The 21,308-nt window shown below is 41.3% G+C and overlaps 1 protein-coding gene across 5 annotated transcripts in view; it reads right to left on the bottom strand.

The window, feature by feature from the left end:
• The window catches only part of LOC132895349 (prolyl 4-hydroxylase subunit alpha-2-like), a 422,856-nt gene that overhangs the window by 365,393 nt on the left and 36,155 nt on the right, over positions 1-21,308 (bottom strand). The window lies entirely within an intron of this gene.

Raw genomic sequence — 21,308 nt, 5'->3', positions numbered from 1 at the left:
GAGAAAAATAAAAACAATTTTAAAGGTATATGGACTGTACTAAATGGTATTGTGAGAAATGGATCCAAAACTACAAATTACCCGGAGTACTACACTGAAAATGACAAGACCATAAATAATATGGAGGATGTGGTGAATGGTTTTAATCAATTCTTTGTAAATGTGGGACCAGATTTAGCGGCAAAAATAAAGGAACCCGAGACAACACAATGTGGGGACATGGATGATGTGGGGGACAGAAATCCAAGTACAATTTTTCTAACTGCAACTGATGAGGAAGAAATTATCCAAACTGTAAGAAAATGTAAAAACAAAACTTCTGCAGACTGGAATGATATAGACATGTTAACAGTAAAGACAGTTATTGAGGGAATTGTGAAACCACTCACCCACATCTGCAATTTATCTTTTCAATCAGGTACATTTCCAGACAAAATGAAAATTGCAAAAGTGATACCCATTGTTTAAAAATGGAGATAGACACCATTTCACAAACTACAGGCCTGTTTCTTTACTCCCCCAATTCTCCAAAATACTCGAAAAACTTTTTTCAGATAGATTGGACAAATTCATTGAAAAACACAACCTCCTTACAGACAGTCAATATGGATTCAGAACGGACAGATCAACATCGATGGCACTAATGGAACTAATAGAGGAAATCACAAAATGTATAGACAATAAAAAAATAGCAATTGGAGTATTTGTGGACCTAAAAAAAAGCATTTGATACTATTGATCATAGTATATTATTAAGTAAACTAGAAAAAAGTGTGGTGTTAGGGGAGTTGGGTGGAGTTGGCTGTCGAGCTATCTAAGAAACAGGCAACAGTTTGTGCAGATAGGTGACCATAAATCTGATTTCATGAACATTACATGTGGGGTACCACAGGGGTCAATATTAGGTCCGAAATTATTCATAATATATATCAATGATATATGTACAATTTCACAAGTACTGAAATTTGTTTTGTTTGCAGATGACACCAATATTTTTTGTTCCAGTGAGAATTTGCAGCAGACTTGAGATAATCACAACTGAAATAAATAAACTAAAACTATGGTTTGACAAAAATAAATTATCATTAAATCTAAGCAAAACAAAGATTATGTTGTTTGGGAGACACAAAATAGATTGTAATGTAGAATTGATAATAGACAATACTAAGATAGAAATGGTACAGGAAATTAAATTTCTTGGTGTGATTTTGGATCCTAAAGTCTGCTGGAAACCTCATGTAGGATATGTACGAGCAAAACTGGCAAAGTGCTCGGCAATTCTGTGGAAAACAAAATATATTCTTGATTGTAAATCTTTGCATACTCTATATTACTCATTATTTTTGCCATATCTGATTTACTGTGTCGAAGTCTGGGGAAACACCTACAAAACCACTCTGCAGCCGATATGTACAATACAGAAAAGAGCAATAAGGACAATAAACAAAACAGGATACAGAGATCACACAAACTCACTATTCATAAAATCACACATGTTGAAATTTATGGATCTGGTCAAATTCAGAACAGCACAAATAATGTACAAAGCGAGAAATAATCTATTGCCGAAAAATATACAAGGAATGTTTAGTGAGAGAGAGGGGGGATATAATCTAAAGGGAGACCTAAACTTTAAAAAACCAAAGGTTCGAATAAATATGAAAAGCATGTGCGTATCGAGCTGTGGGGTGACTTTATGGAACAGACTGGAGACAGAAATAAAACAAAGTGCAAATATAAATCTGTTTAAAAAAAAGGTACAAAAAAATATTTTTAAACAAGTATATTGAAGAGGAAGTATGTTAATGGAGGATGATGAGGGATAAATAGAATAGGGTTGATTGTTATATTAGAACTAACTTAGTATATGGTATATATTTATTTATGGGGATAGATATCTTCATATTTACAGGGATAGGTATGTAGTAGATATTTATTTTTGTAATTATATATTTATATAGATATTTATGAAGTGTATATATGGTATAAAGTATATATATATATTTAATTTTGTAATTATATATTTATGAAGTGTATATATGGAATGAAGTATATATTTAATTTTGTAACGAAATATTTATATAGATATTTATGAAGTGTGTATATATATATATATATATATATATATATATATATATATATATATATATATGTGTGTGTGTGTGTGTGTGTGTGTGTGTGTGTATATATACACAGAGAGAGAGAGAGAGAGAGATTCCACGCTTATGGGTACTGAAATGGGGACATGAACTTATTTTTAAAAATTCACCTAAAACCATTTCTTTTTTTACCATCAGGTCACAAAACATGTAATCTTTAATGAATGATATGTTAAAAGATAACTTTAATTTTCTGAGATGTAATAAAAACATTTATATGCCAAAGTCAGAACGTAACAGAAGTGTTGTGGACATATATATTCTCAATTTTAACAATGTAGAATTACTTTTTGAAACATAGGAAGGTGATGTTTTAGCAAATATAATTAATAAACGTGTAGTAGAATAAACATACACATTCTTTCAATAAGATTAACATGGTATATAGCTAAATTGTAATAAATTTGTAACAGACGCGAGATGGACAATCGTAACAGAAGTAATGTAACAGACATCATTTTGGAACTCAGGCTTGGCTTTGGCATATAAATATGTTTTTATTACATCTCAGAAAATTAAAGTTATCTTTTAACTTATCATTCATTAAAGATTGCATGTTTTGTGACCTGATGGTAAAAAAAGAAATGGTTTTAGGTGAATTTTTAAAAATAAGTTCATGTCCCCATTTCAGTACCCATAAGCGTGGAATCACTCATATATATATATATATATATATATATATATATATATATATATGTGTATATGTGTGTCTGTGTATATATAATGTGTGTATATATATATATATATATATATATATATATATATATATATATATATATATATATATTTATTTTTGTAATTATATATGTATATAAATAATCATAAAGTGTATATATGGTATATATTTTTATAGGTGAATTAATGTAGTTTGGATTTCGGGGTAGTTAAAAAGGGGGTGGGAAATTAAAAAAAAAAAAAGTATTGTACTTCTTCCCACTCCTTTTTCGAACAATGTGCAGTGTATTGTAATGTCTTAGCTCTTTATGTTATTTTATTTATTCTTTTTTTTTTCACTTTTTTCATTTTCTTTCTTTTGTATGTACAAATAGTTACATACATTTTATACATGTTCGAAATAAATAAATTCATTCATTCATTCAAACATCAAGTTTTCAGCGCAAAGTGCAAATTTATTTCAACAATACTTTAGTAATGCACAACAGTGGTTAAGAGAAAAGTGCAAGTGCAGTCGAACTTTAACCATGCTTTCAAAAGAGTGGAACAGAAAGAACTTGCAAGAAAAGTAAAGTGAAAGTTCACTTTTTCTGCTTCTTCGCAGTGAAGCCAAAGGCATCTAGTTTTTTGCCATTGCTTCCATAGACTTTTTGTTATGGCAAACTACACAAAAGCACACACCTGCCATTTTCATCTTTTTGCACCATGAACTAAATGGCTTGCCATTATCGCCCATTTCATTTAGCCAAGCCCATCTCCACTTATTCTTTACCGTTTTGTCGATGTCTGACACATCTGTGCTTTCATTTAAAAGAAGCGCGTCCATGCTGGCAAAACCGAAAGTAATTTGACGCGCTCTAGTGATGGAAATCGAAGGGCCTATATCCGGTGGCCTTATACGCAGTACTCGAGTTGGGGCGGGGGGGGGGGGCATCCCCCTTCTGAAATAAAAATCTCAAATCATTCCCCTTATAAAACGGCCATCCCCCCATCACATCCCTTGTGCCATTTTACCGATTAATGTGGAAATTAGCCTACTATTATTTTAACAAATATTACTACCATTTCAACATTAGAGGCTTTGCGCAGTGATAGCCTACATGTAGCCGGATAAAAAAGACGCATGTTTATTTATTCGGTTGCACCTCTCGTTCACACCTATACGGAGATTTCAGTCACTGAAAACAGCTACTCTTGCAAACTCTGGGCAGAGTGGAGATTTCTGAAAACTCCATCTTCAGACACGCGTGTAAATCGGGAAAACAAAGCAACAGTGGGCGAGAGGGCGCGCGCGAATATAATGAGTCATAGGTGTGAATCTTTCACCGAATGCCAATTGTCCCGGTTCTTCATGAAATCGCACGCGCACGCACAAATTCATTAGGTTAACTTTCAAATAACTGTTCTTGTGCACTTGCGACACAGGAGCCACTTTCCTGAATTTTGAGCTTCGGAGTATTGGCTTCTTTATCTATTTAATCAATGAACTTATTTGTCACATACATTAAATTACTAATGTAAAACATTAGTAGCCTATTTAAGCAATCGCTGTTTTCTCCACTGTTTTCCGACCTTTTGTGCTTAGTGAATGAGACACTTCATTACACTTCACTGACCGACTTCCAATTCCGGACTTTTTTGAAAATGTAAAATATAGGCCTACGAGATGTTTTTTGGGGACTTAATTCGCGTTGGTCCTTCACTATTAATTTTTGAGACTGACGAGGCACTAAATACTGTGGAATTATTTTCTCCTTACTATGAAGTTTGTCATCTTAAACAAGTGTCGGGAAATCTTGCAGCCCGACTCTACAGCCTCCAATATTTAAGCGAACTGCTGAAACCATAATGTTTAAAGATTAAATCGTAGGCTAATCAAACCAAAGAAAAATACAGCCTTTCCAGAACGTTGTCTGCCGAAGCCTGTTTAACCTACAAAAGGCTTAATAGCAAAGGTCTTGCTGCGGCTTCAACTTTTCACCTGATCACCTTTCAGTAGGCAAATATCATTATGACTACTACTACAAAAGGCCTAGTATTAGTAGTAGACAAGTAGTTGCCTAGTACTAGTAGTAGGACAGCCAAATAGTTTCATCAGTGGCCTACGCCGAGCCTCCCTGGGACTAGACAGTAGCGGAGGCTGTATTTATTTATTTATTTATTTATTTATGCATGCCTATGCTGCACTAGACAGTGTTTATGTAGAGAGCATGCGCACTTCAATCAATCAATCTATCTTTTATTTCAATTATATATAAACATTCAAACTCGCTGTATGAGTGCATTAAAATCTTATGGCATTTTAACTCCTGGTGAAACTCCTCCGGGTTGAATTAACTAACTGAAATCAGCTGTTCTCAGCGTTTAATAAACCTGCTTTGTGAAACGGACAATCACTGCTCCTCCCCGTGGAAAAATGAGGGATAGCAGCTGGTTTTCACACAAGCCGCTTTGGGGCGTCACCAGTCAGGACTGCATTGACTACGTCATTGTGGGGGATAAATTATCTGCACGGACCAATCGGCAGAGTGTCACGAACTAGTCAGGGGATGGCCAAGGGCCTGCTGAGGGCCAGTCACGGAAACGTGGAACAAATTCAATGGCTGCCACTGTAACCCAGGAGAATTTGCGGCAGGACCAAGAACATCAAGTCCGTCTGTACGACAGGGGCACGCACCTTAGGGAATTCACACCGGGAGATAAAAGTACTGTGTTGTTGCTCACATCGTGCTCCAAATTGATTGCCAAGTGGCAAGGGCCCTTCGAAGTCACACAGCCAGTCGGGGACGTCGACTATGAGGTGAGGCAAACGGACAGGGGTGGGGCGTGACAGATTTACTACCTCAATCTACTAAAACTTTGGAATGAGGAGGTCCGCGTGGCATTGGTGGTTCCAGAGAAGGCGGAACTGGGACCGGAGAGTCAAAAAAGAAAATTGACATCGCCCACTGCTCCGTTCCCCTGTGGAGACCACCTTTCCCCGACCCAGCTCACGGAGGTCGCCCAGTTGCAGACAATTTTCTGACGCGTTCTCGCCCCTGCCCGGCCGCACACACCTCATAGAACACCACATTGAGATGCCCCCAGGGGTAGTAGCGCACAGCCACCCTTACAGACTGCCCGAACACACACACACACACACACACACACACACAAAGGTGGTTCGGGAAGAACTCGAGGCCATGCTCGAAATGGGCATCGTCGAGGAGTCCCACAGTGACTGAAGCAGCCCGGTCGTCTTGGTTCCCAAGGCCAAAGGGTCGGTCCGATTCTGTGTGGACTATAGTAAAGGCAACGAGGTGTCTAAATTTGATGCATACCCAATGCCTCGTATTGACGAGTTGCTCGATCGACTAGGCACGGCTCGTTTTTATTCGACACTAGATTTGACAAAGGGATATTGACAGTTCCCCTTGACTCCACTATCCTGAGAGAAAACAGCCTTTTCCACACCATTTGGCTTACACCAGTTCGTCACACTTCCTTTTGGGCTGTTTGGGGCGCCCACTACGTTCCAGTGGCTTATGGATAGGGTCCTCCGCCCCCACACCACCTACGCAACCGCCGACTTGGATGATATTATTTACAGTAATGACTGGCCGCGGCACTGAGAACATCCTTAGGTCGCTGAGGCGAGCGGGTCTCACAGCCAACCTGAAGAAATGTGCGATTGGGTGGGTGGAAGTACGGTATCTGGGTTTCCACTTGGGCAATGGGCAGATGCATCCCTAAATTAATAAGACAGCAGTGATTGCAGCCTGCCCGAGGCCCAAAACGAAAAAGGGGGTGAGACAGTTCCTGGGGTTGGCTGGCTACTATCGTAGGTTTATACCTAATTATTCGGACGTCAGCAGCCCGCTGACTGATCTCACTAAAAAGGGAGCACCAGATCTGGTCCAGTGGAGGGAGCAATGCCAGCAGGCTTTCTCAGAGATAAAGGCTGCACTGTGTGTGGGGGGGCCCACTGTTACACTCCCCTGACTTTTCTCTCCCTTTTATCTTGCAGACGGACGCGTCGGACAGAGGACTGCTCTGTCCCAGGAGGTGGACGGGGAGGAACATCCAGTGTTGTACATCAGCCGGAAGCTGTCAGTACGTGAGGGCAGGTACAGCACAATCGAAAAGGAATGCCTCACCATCAAGTGGGCGGTCCTCATCCTCTGCTACTACCTGCTGGGGCGCCCTTTCACCCTCTGTTCAGACCATGCGCCCCTGCAGTGGTTCCACCGTGAGGATCACCCGTTGGTATCTGGCACTCCAGCTGTTTAAGTTCGAGGTGGTCCACAGGCCAGGGACACAGATGGTCGTGGCAGATTTACTCTTCCATCAAGGTGGGGGGGGGGGGGGGGGGGGGGAGTCGGCTACAGGCCGGACGGCTCCCCGGCCTGAGTCGGGCGGTGGGGGTATGTGGCAGCGGGGGCGTGGCCAAGCGTCAGCCCGGAGGGCGGAGTCAGGGAAGGTAAGTGGTGGAATCACTGCACCTGATGGGAATTAACCTGCGTTTGTGTCTTCCCCAGTGATGCGCCCTATAAAGAGGAGAGGGAGAGGTCTCTCTCCCGCCCAGAAATGTGTGAGAGTGAGAGTGTGCACTGGTGGTGCAGTTGGCTGAAAAGCTGTAGATATCTCTAAAAAGAGTTTTGAGAACTCAGTTCTGGCCTGCCGTGCTTCTGTGCTCCACCCACCTAGTCAGATACAACAGGATCCTAATAAAACAAAATGTGCATTTCAGTTTTGTTCATCTTGGGGCACCCCACACACACCTACCAATTTTGACATAGACAGATGAAACTATATACCGGGCAGAAGTGTCAATGACATACGGGGGTGCTATGGAGTCCCCCAGAGACATCTGGGGTCAAGCACCTATCGCTGAGTAGCAGTGCACATGATTGACATGTGTAGCAAATTTCATGAGTTTTTGAATATTTCCAAGGTGTCAAATCTGTATTTTTGAACTAGGTGGCACTATGGAGTTATTGAGGCCCACCTAGACTAATTTACCATATCAACTCAAGTTAGATCAGAGGACAAAAATACATGCAAAGTTTCATGAGTTTTTAGCCATCATAAGCCCTTCAAAACAGCACAGGAATTTTTTTTTTTTAAATCCCACATTCTATACAGCATGGCTGACTTCCTGTTGGGCGGAGTCAAATACAACCAAGTGACCTTTGTCCCGTCTCAGAAGAGTATCAATCACACCAAATCTTGTGCCGATCCAAGCAACACCATCTCAACCATAGCTTGTTCTGTCCATGTCCAAATGGTGGCCTGAGACCAGAGGGTGACTTTCAGCATGTGAATATCTTCAGAACCATATCATCCTATAAACTGGGCAGTTTGAGCCTCATCAGGCAATGCATAGTGAATTTATGGCTCACTTCCTGTTTGCATGGCGTAACAAATTTATTGGTTTGCCATTTCAACATCTTGTAACATATCACAAATCCCTTCACATTTTAACATCAGCAACATTTTTGCCATGAGGTACTCTAAATATGGAATGGATCCAACAAACTGCCTAGAAGGAGTTCATTAAAACGTAACCCGCATCAAAACACACAAAACCAAAAATCTCACTTCCTGTTGAGTATGGCTGACGCAATGTACAGGCAATTTTGTTCAACTAGGTGTACTCCACACATCTACCAAATTTGACATGGATAAATCAAACTATATACCAGTGTAGCAGGCCAAATTAACCCCTGTCCAGATTAAACCCGGGTATAGTTTGGCCCAGGCCAGAGTATACCCCGGGGGATAAACTGTCCTTGGCCAAACTATACCCAAGGTGTAAAATAGCCTAGGCCAGAATATACCCATCTGTGTAAAGATATATACCCCTCCAGGCCAGAATATACCCCTCTGTGTAAAGAGGATTTGATTGTATTTACACAAATATATATACTCACTTTTTAACCTGGAGGGAACCGAATGGTTCCTGTTTTCAAGTGATTAAAGTTTCTCATTTTGTGCACACGTCATCGTTTGTAAACTGAAATCTTTGTAAATTACATTTAGGAAATTCTATTTTTACTAGGGCCCTAGCTAGTGAGATGCCGACATTAAATCCTATTGGCGGGGATAGATGTCCGTGAAATCAATATAAGGAATATGTTTACATAACATCTTGAGCTTCCTTGCACATTTTTCAGTGGACTCGACTGTTTAACACACTGCTGGCACTGTAACTAAGTAATAAGGCTAAGATAGTTCATGTGTGTATGTAGTGTGTGTGGAGGGGACGCACTGCCGATGTAGTGATGGTTTTACTTAAAAGTGAGCATAGCAGGTGGCCTTATTTTTCATTTCACAATGTAATCTTTAGTATACATCTAAGTATTTTTCTTAAACAAATAAATCTGCACTTTATTTCACACTGTGTTTGTTGATACATTGATTCTGAGCTACCCTTTCATTTACATCAGTGGACTCGACCATTTAACCGAGATCATATGGCATTCTGTATTTATATTCACTTTGGTTGAATGGTCTTGTCCTTTGTGTCCGTGTGTGCTAAAATGTATTACCGATACAGAGATGTTGAAGCGGGAAAACATCTTAAGCAGGCCTTCCAAACCATACACACACACACAAATATATTAATTAAAATTAATTGATTTTATATACATTAGGGGTGGTACAGTTCATGAAAAAATACCCGAACTGTTCGGTTCACTTGTCTCAGGTTGGAACGTGTGTGCGTCGCACGGTTCAACAGTTCATGCGCGGCATGCGCAATGTGGCCTTGTGCCTGTATGTGACCTCAGACAGTTTCTCCGGCAAAAGAAGAAGTTTGGAGTGTGGACTGCTGCAAGTCACGTCACCTGTAGAACTGGCAAGTGGGAGAGAAATGGAAGGCCGCCCGGAGTCGGGCTGCACGATAAATCGTTAAAAAAAATTGCGATCTCAATTCACACATACAAGTGATCTCATTTCAAAACACAACGATTCTTAAGCATTTTATTTCACGAGCGGCATCACAAACAAATGCTCCCATTTCTTCCCGGATTTTTTCAAGCGCCCCTAAAGGCAGCACTGCCGCTGACTCCTCCCTCGACCTATGGTAAAGCGTCTTTACAACACGTGATTCAGTCAGTGGAGGAAGCCCGCCTGCAGTTGAGTGTGTGGAAACCAGTGTTGCCAGATTGGGCGGTTTCCCGCCCAATTGGGGAGTTTTGAATTCTACTTTGCGGGCAAAAAATGGCTTGGGCTGGTTGACAAAAACTGGGCGGGTTTGACGTTAGTTCGGTGGGTTTTTATCAGATGTTTATAAATATTTCGCACCATAGACCTAGTTTACCCAGTACCCCTTAGGTATTTTAAACAACCAAAATAGAGCATTGGCCTAAATTAATCATTAACAATAAACATTAATCTCATTAAGTATTATTTAAACAAAAAAATGTCGATGTAACTGTAAGACTAATATGAATGTGTGTAATGTAGTGCAGAAACTGAACTCAAACTAGTAAATAAGAACGACGCAATCCATTCTCCATTTTCTCTTCTCATGTTACATTCAGCCAAGCATCGTAGCCTAACTTTTTTTTTTAATTCAAGTATATAAAACAGGTACAATCTAACAAATCCACAAAAATCAGGATAACAGATGAAGAAAATACATGGATGTAGACAAAAATAAATTAAGCAGAATAACTAGGCCTATAAAATTAATAAAACAAACAGGATAAATAAAAAGATAAATAAATAAAAGACAAATAAAAAATAACCTCAGCAATGCAGATGTTATAAACAGTGCAATAAACATTTTGTATAAAAATCGTGCCAAAGAATCGTGATCTCAATTCTAAGCAAAAAAATCGTGATTCACATTTTTTCCAGAATCGTGCAGCCCTACATGGCAATGGTATTTGCAGATTTTTTTTTTACAGCAGAGGAAAGGAGCACAAAGCCTTTGTCCGACATCATTCGTGAAGAGGTCACCTCATACAAGGCCACAGGCTGCATCTCTGTGGATGAAGACTCACTCACATGGTGGAAGAACAACGAGCATAAGTATCCTCACATTGCTAAGTTGGCACAACGTAACCTAGCAGTCCCAGGTACATCTGTGCCAAGTGAACATGTTTTCTCAACGGCAGGGGACATCGTCACTGCAACTAGGTCTTGCCTCTTGGCAGAAAATGTGGACAAACTGATTTTCTTGCAGAAGAATACGAAAATAAAGCGAACAGAGGAGTGTTGTTTTTAAAGTGCAGTGTGTTTAATTTTTATGCAATATTTTATATTGATAGCCAGCCCTTTTCATACATGTCAACCCCTTTGGGCGTATCAGAGGAAGAAATCCATAAAATCAACATAAAATCCTTATAGCCTTCGAATCGCACCAAACTTTTATTTTGATGTACATTTGTACAATACATATTTACTGCTATCCTATTGTTCATAGGGTAGGCTGCTCCCACTCCAAAGGAAAATACTTTTTACAGACTCAGGGAAAACACTCAAACTCCATTGTCTGTGCACGGTCAGTCAAAGTGTAGGCTGCTCCCATTTCAATGGGATACTTTTCACAGAGACCATTTTTGTCCACAGTCAACTTTTCATATAGCCAGAGAAAGCACAATGACACCATTAAATGTCTCCTTCCATTCAGGAAGATACCGCCCGCCGTATCTCATTTTCTTTCTCGGTGTTCCCATTCTTTCACTCAGCAGACGCTATTCAAAATCTCTCAGGTGTAAACAATGTCGCTCTGCACAATGAGAAAATCGTTCGAACAATGACCGTTTGGCATGTTTAAATGCAGATCGTGCGCATGACCGGAACGAGCCAAGTCTCGCAGTCGCGATACTGCACGAGGCTTGAGGAATAAATATCCGGTTTCATATAGTCTGGGTTATCTGCCCCTGCAATCGAGCTTTTGTGTGGTTTTGCGACGATCAGCTGACAATGTTCAAGTAAGATACACAAAATAAATTTAGGTCAGAAAATACTGAAAATCCGTAAGACTTTGTTTATACACCCATACGCCCTTGAAATGAGCTAAAATCCGTATAATTTCCGGACAATCCGTATAGGTTGACATGTATGCCTTTTGTTTTTAATATTTAAAATATTACAGTGGCACTTTAAGTTTAGATAAGAAATCCAGCCATATGTTTCCAAATACTGCACTTTAATTTCAAGTGGAAAAAAAATGTCTCTCACTCTCAGGTATCACTCTCAGGGAATACTATTTTTGTGTTGAGCTGGTTGAATTTATGCTCCACTTCATGTTTATGGCCTTTGCTATTGTTATGGCCTCATTATAGGCAATTATGTTCAACATATTCTGACTTGGGCTATTCAAAAGCCTGAGCTGAGAATTCCTCTCTTTCTTTTAAGGGATACAATTTTTGTAAGAGCTACACTATAGTTGGCAGTTTGATAAATGCTAAAAAGGCACACAAGTTCCTGTAAATGGCAATACACATTCTCCTTTTTTGCCAAATAAATGAAAAGCATGTTGAAATCATTAATGTCTTCCCTCTTGCTGTATCAAAATCTCACCTAGCTTTCCTCAGTGATGGTCTGTATTCCAAATCGTGGATAATTAAGCTATATGTCATATGCTGAAGTATATTTCTGGAGTTTTAAAGATTAAAAGAAAAAATAACAAGAACCGTACCGAACCGAAAACCGGGATACGAACCAAACTGTAGATTTTGTGAACCATACCAGCCCTAATATATCTCACCCAAAATATTGTAATTCTATTGACATAAGATCTAACTCATTGATGCGTGACAGTTAAAAGTTCAACTGTAGCTGTGATTATCCCGCAAGCTTCAATCCGCAGTCAACAACAGAACATTCACTTTATCTTGAAAACAAGCATGATCATTTTGAGGTTATCAGTGTTTAACTTTGAGCATTTATATCGTAGCTAGAACTTGCCAGTCTTAGAAGTTGGAGTTTCAGTTCATTATGAGTTTTATTATATTATGAATAGTCAAATTAATTGAACATTATGTTACAATTGCATTATAATGTTTTGGATATGTGCTTTTATTTTAATGTGTAAACACTACTGAGAAGTGTGGCAGTAATCTTTGATCTCTGTGGAAGTTTAATATTTTTAGTGATAAGTTTTTCTGGTTGAAGTAATACAAGTCTGTGTGTTAAGAGTTTTAAGATTTAGGTCAGTTAGCTTTCTTACTTAACTTAGCTGACAAAACTGATCTCAATAAAAATGTTAAAAATTAAGTAATTCTTGTGTATATCACTCAACACTACTGATATCATGAGGGTATAATTTGGCCTGAGGGGTATGAATTGACTTAGGCTATAATATATCCCAGAGTATAAATAGGCCTAGGCCATAACATACTAGGTATAATCTAGCCTAGGCCGCTTTAACCCCAGATATAGTCCGGACTGGGGGTACACTATGGCCTGTTACACCGGGCAGGACTCTAAATGGCATATAGGGGCACTATGGAATCCCCAGACACACCTGGGGTCGAGCCACATTGGCTAAGTAGGGGAGCACATGACTGACATGTATACCAAATTTCATCCATCCATCTATCTATCTTCTACCGCTTATCCGGACCTGGGGTCACAGGAGTAGCAGCCTAAACAGAGAAGCCCAGACTTCCCTCTCCCCGGCCACCTCCACCAGCTCTTCCGGGGGAATACCGAGGCGTTCCCAGGCCAGCCGAGAGATGTAATCTCTCCAGTGTGTCCTGGGTCTGCCCCAGGGTCTCCTCCCGGTGGGGCATGCCCAGAAAACCTCCCTTGGGAGTCGTCCAGGGGGCATCCTAACAAGGTGCCCAAACCACCTCAACTGACTCCTTTCAATGTGGAGGAGCGGTTTTACTCCGAGTCTCTCCCAAATAACCAAGCTTCTCACCCTGTCTCTAAGGGACAGTCCAGCCACCCTGCGGAGAAAACTCATTTCTACCACTTGTATCCGTGATCTCATTCTTTCGGTCGCTACCCATAGCTCGTGACCATCGACGAGAGTGGGAACATAGATGGACCAGTAAATTGAGAGCTTTGCCTTTTGGCTCAGCTCTCTCTTTACCACAAAAGACCGGTTTAGCGTCTGCATCACTGCTGACGCTGCCCCGATCCTTCTGTCCAACTCCCGCTGCCCCTTACCCTCACTCATGAACAAAACCCCGAGATACCTAAAGTGGAGTTTAAGTAGCAACTGCCCCCTGACCTGGAGTAGGCACTCCACCTGTTTCCGGCTGAGTGCCATGGCCACGGACTTGGAGGTGCCGATCTTCATCCCAGCCGCTTCGCACTCGGCTGCAAACCATCCCAGCACATGCTCTAAGTCACAGACTGATGAAGCCAACAGGACCACATCATCCGCAAAAAGCAGAGACGTGATCCTGATGCCACCAAACCAGACACCCTCCGCCTCTTGGCTGCGCCTAGAAATTCTGTCCATAAAAGTTATCAACAGAACCAGTGACAAAGGACAGCCTTGGCGGAGTCCAACATGCACCGGGAACGAGTCTGACTTACTGCCAGCAATGCGACCCAAACTCCTGCTCCAGTCATACAAGGACCAAATGGCCTGCAGTAGTGGGCCCTGAACCCCATACTCCCCAAGTACACAAGGGACACGGTTGTAAGCCTTCTCCAGGTCCACAAAACACATGTAGACCAATTGGGCAAACTCCCATGCACCCTCCAGTACCCTTGCAAGGGTAAAGAGCTGGTCCAGTGTTCCATGACCAGGAAGAAAACCACATTGTTCCTCCTGAATCCAAGGTTGACTAATCGCCTGGACTCTCCTCTCCAGCACCCCACAATAGGCTTTCTCAGGGAGGCTGAGAAGTGTGATCCCCCTATAGTTGGAACACACTCTCCGGTCCCCCTTTTTAAATTGGGGGACCACCACCCCAGTCTGGCAATCCAGAGGCACTGTCCCCGACCTCCACACAATGTTGAAAAGGTGTGTCAGCCCAGACAGCCCAACATCATCCAGTGCCTTCAGAAACTCAGGACGAATCTCATCCACCCCCAGAGCCCGGCCACCGAGGAGCTTTTTGGCCACTGAGGAGCTTTTTAACCACCTCGGCAACCTCAGCCCCTGTGATGGGAGAGTCCTCCCAAGCACCCTCAGACTCCACACATCCTCCTCAGACAACATGAAGATGGGATTGAGGAGATCCTCAAAGTATTACTTCCACCGTTGGATGTCGTCTCCAGTTGAGGTCAACAGCACTCCATCCTCACTGTAAACAGTAGGGTCAGAGCACTGTTTTCCTTTCCTGAGCCGCCGGATGGTTTGCCAGAATCTCTTCGAGGCTGACCAAAAGTCACTTTCCATGGCTTCTCCGAACTCCTCCTACACCCGAGTTTTTGCTTCAGTGACTGCCAGAGCCGCATTCCGCTTGGCCCGTCGGTATCGGTCAGCTGCCTCTGGAGACCCACAGACTAACCAAGCCCAATAGGACTCCTCCTTCAGCTTGACGGCTCCCCTCACCACAGGTGTTCACCAGTGGGTTCAGGGATTACTGCCACAACAGGCACCAACAACCTTGCAGCCACAGCTCTGCACGGCTGCCTCAGCAATGGAGGTGCGGAACATGGTCCACAATGTCACCATCCTCCCCCAGTATGCAGTTGAAGCTCTGCCGGATGTGACCGTTGAAGATCCGACAGATGGGAGCCTCCACCAGACATTCCCCGCATACCGTCACTACTCGTTTGAGCCTGCCCGGTCTGTCCGGCCTCCTCCCCCACCATCTGATCCAGCTCGCCACCAGGTAGTGATCAGTTGACAGCTCTGCTCCTCTCTTCACCCAAGTGTCTAAGACATATGGTCGTAGATCAGATGAAACAACTACATAGTCAATCATCAATCTGCGGCCTTGGGTGTCCTCGTGCCACGTGCACTTATGGACACCCTTATACTCGAACATGGTGTTTGTGGCCAAACCGTGCATGGCACAAAAGTCCAACAACTGAACACCACTCGCGTTCAAATCAGACAGGCTGTTCCTCTAAACAGCTTATGAAATAAAAAAGTATCCCAGTACCCTCGCCTGGACCAGGGATACCGGGGCCCCACCCTGGAGCCAGGCCTGGAGGAGGGGCTCGTTGGCGAATGCCTGGTGGTCAGGCCTATATCCGTGGGGCCCGGTTGGGCCCAGTCTGAATGAGCAACACGGAACCACTCTCCTGTGGACCCACCGCCCGCAGGAGGTGCAGTAAGGGTCCAGTGCACTGTGGATTGGGTGGCAGCCAAAGGCAGAGGCCCTGGCATACTGATCCCCGGCTGACAAAACCAGCTTTTGGGACATGGAATGTCACCTCTCTGGTGGGAAACGAGCCTGAGCTTGTGCATGAGGTTGAGCGGTACTGACGAGATATAGTTGGGCTCACCTCAACGCATAGCTTGGGCTCTAGAACCAATTTCCTGGAGTGGGGTTGGACCAAATTTCATGAGTTTGCAAATACGTACAGGGTGTCAAATCTGCATTTTTGAACTAGGTGGCACTATGGAGTTAATGAAGCCCATCAAGATGAATTTACCATATCCCCTGAAATTGTATCATGGGACAAATGTATGTGCAAAGTTTCATGAGCTTTTAGCCATGGTAAGCCCTTCAAAACAATGCAGGAAAATTTCAAAATCCCAAATTCCATCCAACATGACTGACTTCCTGTTTGGTGGAGTCAAATACAACCAAGTGAAATTTGTCACGCATCACAAATGTATTTATCACACCAAATTTCGTGCCGATCCGAGCAACTACATCTCCACCATAGCCTGTTTTCAGGGGCACTATAGAGTTCTAGGACCATGCCCAGATCCTTGCTCAATAGGGTTATGACTGTGAAAGTGTTTTCAAAATTTCTACTTTCCTGATGTTGCATTTGGTGAACTTTTACTCATATATTACTTTTTTGAAGTTATTTTTATTGGGTCATGCAAAAACCTCCCACACCCATAATCTTTTGATAAATACATGCATATTAAATAAATAAATCATGATTATAAAATAAATTCATTGAAAGATGTGTAAAGTACTTTTATATAACAAGCAATTTATTGTTATATAAAAGTACTTTACACATCTTTCAATTAATTTATTTTATAATCATGATTTATTTATTTAATATACATGTATTTATCAAAAGTGAGGTGATGTTGGGTGCAGGAGGTTTTTGCATGACCCAATAAAAATAACTTCAAAAAAGTAATATATGAGTAAAAGTTCACCAAATGCAACCTCAGGAAAGTAGAAATTTTGAAAACACTTTCACAGTCATAACCCTATTGCTCAACGTACCTCTGTGATTTTACACATATTTGATCAGTGTGCCACAATTGGTGAGTTTCTGAGCATGAAAAGTGCCTCAAAAATGAGTTTTCCCACAGAGGAAAAAAAATGAGATAATATAGCCACTAGCGGTAATAAAGGGCCCTTGCACACGAGAACCTGCCGAAAACATTAGGGCATTGCACCCGGGGCCAAGCCTCTATCCCTGAGTAGCGGTGGCCAGGACTGATGTGGGTACCAAATTTCATGAGTCAAAGTTTTTATGCAATGGAATCATTACTGTCCAGGTCCAAATGGTGGCACTATACCAGAGGGTCAAATTGGGCATGTGGACATCATCAGAACCATTGTATCCTAGAACCTGTGCATTTTTAGCCATATCAGGCAATGCACGGTGAATTTATAGAATGCTTCCTGTTCGCGTAGCATAAATTAATTGGTTCGCCATTTCAATATCTCGCAAAATGTCACAAATCCCTTCGCAATTTGAAATCAGCAACATTTTGCCATGATGTATGCCAATTATGGCATGAATCCAACAAACCACCTAGGAAGAGTACATCAAAATCTAACATGTTTTGGCAATGGAGTCATTACTGCCCATGTCCAAATGGTGGCACTAGTGGGCATGTGGATATCTTCAGAACCATGATATCCTATAACCTGTGAACTGTGAGCCATGCCAGGCAATGCATGGTGAATTTATGACTCACTTCCTGTTTGTATGGCGTTTAACAAATTTATTGGGCTGCCATTTCAACATCTTGTAAATCCCATCACAATTTAACATCAGCAACAGCTTTACATGACGTATTCCAAATATGGCATGAATCCAACAAACCGCCGAGGAGGAGTTCATTAAAACGTAACACGTGTCAAAACGTAGAAAACCAAAAATCTCTCATTTCCTGTTGAGTATGGCTGATGCAATGTATAGGCAATTTTGTTTGACTAAGTGTACTCCACACACCTACCAAATTTTACAAGGATAGGTCAAACTTTATACCAAGCAGGAGTCTCAATGCCATATGGGGGCACCAAATCTCGCGCCGAGCCGAGCAACTTCATTTCAACCAAAGCCTGTTCTCAGGGGTGCTATAGAGCTCTGGGACCGTGCCCAGTCCATTGCTCAATGCTTCTTTGATTTTACGCATATTTCATGTGTGTCAAAATGAGAGTTTTCAAGCATCGTTTAAGTAGGGTGCGCACATCCAAAAACTCTTTGCAGGTGCCAGACAAAAGTGTCAGACAATAAAAGAAAGTAGGTCTGCACACTGCTGGATACGCTCCAAAATGCATGTCTGGTGCTCAGGCCCCAACACAAATAAATAAATAAATTAAATATACAGAAAAAACAAGGCCTTGCACCTCCTGTGCTCGGGCCCCAACAATTTAAAAAAAAAAACCACTCCACAGAAACAATTGGGCCTTACACTTCTGGTTCAGTGGCATCTGATGGACACCAGGGGCCTTGCACCACCAATATTTGGGCCCTAATAATCAGAATCTGTACAAAAACAACAGGGCCTTGCACCCCCGCTGCTAGGGCCCTAATCAAAACGTGTGCATCAAATTACTGTTTTGTTCTTTAATTAAAGGTGTGTTATCAAACTCAATCTGCCCTAGAAAAAGAAAAGTTCAAAGAAAATCATAGAAAGACTAAGGGGTCTGGAGACTCAACCAGAGCCTCCCACCTCAAATTTTTGATTTTGCTTCAACTTTGCACACTGCAAGTAGCATGCCTTGGTAGTAATAAGGCAAAGTATTTAAGCTTAATTATTGCTAACTGTTGAGATTCAGCCTTGTTTTTAAGTAGGGGTCATTTCCTTCTTGAATGCTTCAATTCTGGAGCAATTTTGTGCATCTACAAAAAGTACTTGCAGAAGTGTTAGGTCTATGACATGGATTTTATTATCAGAAAAGTTGGTCCTCTCCTGATTTTAACCATCATGGTCTACATATTTTGTCCAGTTTAGCCCTCAGATGGTATAGAAAAAGCAAAAATCACCTAAACGAAAATTCACTCGTCTATTTTTACGATTTTGATTTCTTCATTACTCCTAGCTTAGTGATGATAGAGACCTAAAATTTTTAATGTACACTGTCAGTCAACTTCTTAAGCAGATTAAACAAGCTCGAGGCCCCAGTGACTATATTCACCGACTTATTAACCCCTGAAGTTGGACCCAGAATTAAGTGCTATTTTTGTCATTATTGGATATATACTTTTCTCAAAAGGGACACATTATAGCAATTTCAGTTTTTTTGTGCTTGAAAATATGTGCCTTGGTAATATGTGAAGCTGTAAAACTCTCCCTTTTGAAGTTACACAACAAGACAATTGGACCCGGGGTCTGACAACCAACTGCTAGAACGCCTCTGAAAAAGGGAACACTATTGTTTTAACACAAAAATGTTTATTAACTAACAGTTTAGCCATACTTCAAATCAGACATATCTAGCTATCAAAGATAAATTCAGTACAAGCCAGATCATTGATCAACACGTATTATCTATCACAGAAAAATATGATAATTTCCAAAAAACTCTAGGTAAATGTTCAAAACAAGTCACATTATATATTATTAATGCCAATCTATACACTGGTAGTATTTCTAAGAGTTCATCCATGCACACTTGAACAACATAAAACTGTCTCCGAGTTTGTCTATATACATCTGTTGGAACTTGTACCAGTAGTTGTACTGGGAATTGGCAGCGAGCATAGCACATGGCCCACAGGAACCCAGCACTTGTCCTTCTGCCTGGGCCATTTGTACATGCAAGGATTCTGTGTTTGCCTCATGAAAGTGATAAGTAGATCATCCTCATCTATCTCTAGCACAGTTCCTATATACCAGACCTGGTCACAGATGGCTGCCACATATGCACCAGGCTTGTATTCTTAGATATCATGATGTGCAGTAGAACGTGCTAGAGTCCCACTTGTCATGGAAATATGTGCAGAGATCATGTACATTCTCAGGTTAGGCCCATCAGGTATGAAGCTGTGATGGCTTCTAATGCCAGGCACCTTCTTTGCTTCTTTGTATCGTTCTTCTTGGGCCTGTGATGCTTCTGCCACATCTTCCTTAGAGACGTAGAAGAACTTGATACCTTGGATTTCCCTGACAGCCCATTCACAGAGCGCAATAGGTGACAGAATGTGGTTACTTCTTGTAGCTTGGAGGCTTGCCTGAGCAGCAAGCCTTCTTATGGTACCCCCAATGCCATCGCATGGCGATCTGCCGTGCTTTATTTCAACTTAGAAGCCTCTATAAAGACTTTATTATTTCAAGATTTAAAACCCTCCTGTGACCAAGTAGGTTATATGGGTCAAACGGTCTTGTCAAAGTCTATTAAAATCACATCACAAAGTAAATGCAACTTGAAAAGGCCGCTGAAATACAGGCCCAAATCCTCCCCATTGGGAATACATGTAAATTGCCCCCAAAACAACAAACTTTGTCCTATAAAGTCAGTAAAATAGGTCACAGTGACCTAGTTTTTGGTGAGCTAGGTTGTGGTCACCCAAGGTATATTCAGGCCATATATGAGCCTCCTAGCTCTTACGGTGTCAAAACATGCCCTGCTAATGGACGGACAGATGGATGGACGGACGGACTAAGCTATTTGAACAGCTTTGCTGAAGTCAGCAAAGCTAAAAATAAATTACCACAAATTTAGATCCCAGATCATAATTTATGCAAGGTCAAAGTTGGCTCAGAAGAGAAAATTAGCATTTTTTGTGCATAAATGATGCCAATTTTTTTCTAAGAAGAAAATATATTACATACCTAATTATTATATATTATTTGATATTATTAACCTACTTTAAATATATAAAATACCAGCTATGTACTGGTGTGTCCCTCCCTGGATTTTGACCCCCTAAAATAAGGGATAATTTGGCATTTTCATTCTGGGTCAAGTTTACATGTTCCTTCCTTTAAGATATATAACATCTGCAGCCATGCAAATACATGAAGGGCATAAGAAGTTGGTCCACAATAGTACAGTGTTAAAGATATGGACAGCTATGGTGTAGTTTTTTCATAATAAGCACTCTAACTTAGTAGAAAATGCAATCATGACTGGGTAAATTGTTATTTTTTTCTATTTTTAACATGCTGCCCTTCATACACATGTTCAAAGCTGATGATAATGATGCCCAAATCTTAAAATATACCTCCCAAACTTACAGTACAAGCAAAAT

This window comes from Neoarius graeffei, chromosome 12, assembly GCF_027579695.1.
Source record: "Neoarius graeffei isolate fNeoGra1 chromosome 12, fNeoGra1.pri, whole genome shotgun sequence".
In the NCBI taxonomy this organism is placed as follows: domain Eukaryota; kingdom Metazoa; phylum Chordata; class Actinopteri; order Siluriformes; family Ariidae; genus Neoarius; species Neoarius graeffei.
This window is presented reverse-complemented; position numbering and strand designations above follow the sequence as displayed.